This window comes from Elephantulus edwardii, unplaced genomic scaffold (genome assembly GCF_000299155.1).
Source record: "Elephantulus edwardii isolate Elephantulus edwardi_28Jun2011 unplaced genomic scaffold, EleEdw1.0 scaffold00046, whole genome shotgun sequence".
Lineage (NCBI taxonomy): Eukaryota > Metazoa > Chordata > Mammalia > Macroscelidea > Macroscelididae > Elephantulus > Elephantulus edwardii.
The window spans coordinates 10,944,926-10,946,080 of record NW_006399796.1 but is presented as its reverse complement, the minus strand read 5'-3'; positions in this window follow the sequence as shown (position 1 = coordinate 10,946,080).

Sequence of the window (1,155 nt, the reverse complement as noted above, 5' to 3'; positions counted from 1 at the left end):
CCTCTGGTACTCCCTGCTTTCAGTTAAGATCCATCTAACATTAGTTACAATATTCCTAGTATGACAACCCTTTCTAAACCCATCCTTCACTTCTGGCAGTTCTCTGCTAATGTGCTGTTCCAGTCATTTTTGGACCATCTTTGGCAGAATCTTGCTTGCATGTGATATCAATGACACTGTTTGATAATTTAATTTCTGTACTTTGCCAGATCACCTTTCTTTGGAATGGGAACCAGTTGATTGTCCTCCAGATTTCTTGGCACAACTTGGTGAGCACATTCAGGGCAGCATCTGTTACCAAGAAGAAAACTATAGATCAATTTCTGTCATGAATTATAGATGCAAAAATCCCTAATGAAATCCTAGCTAATCCAAAAACACATAAAAAAATAATTAATCATGACCAAGTGGTATTCATAATAGGTGTGCAAGATGGTTCAACATAAGAAAAACAATCAATGTAATTCACTATATTAACAAGGTAAATATTAAGAACCATATGCTCTTAGCAAATGATGCAGAAAAAGAAAAAAAACATTTGACAAAATCCAACATCCCTTCCTGATAAAGACACTCAGCAAAATTGTAATAGAAGGGAAATCCCTCAATATAGTAAAAAGTATATATATAAAACTAAGAGCGACTATAATTCTCAATGGAGAAAGACTAAAAGCATTTTCCTTCTGTACAGGGACCAGGCAAAGATGCCCACTGTCACCACTTCTATTCAGTATTAAATTGGAAGTGCTTGCTAGAAATAGGACAAGAGAAGGAAATAAAAGGTATCCAGATCAGCACAGAGATGGTTAAATTATCACTATATACAGATGATATGATAGTGTATGCAGAAAATTCCAAAGACTCAACAACAAAAAAGTTGTTGAGCTAGTAGACCAGTTTAGTAAAGTGGCAGGGTACAAGATCAGTATCCAAAATTCAGCAGGATTCCTCTACAGTAACAAAGAGGACTTAGAGAAGGAAACCAGGAAAGCAATACCATTTACAATAGTCAACCACAAATTGAGATACTTGAGAGTGAAACTAACTACAGGCACAAAAGACTTGTACAAAAAAAATTACAGAATATTTCTATGAGACACAATAAAAGAACTAATTAAATGGAAAATGTACCCTGTTCATGGATAGGAAAACTCA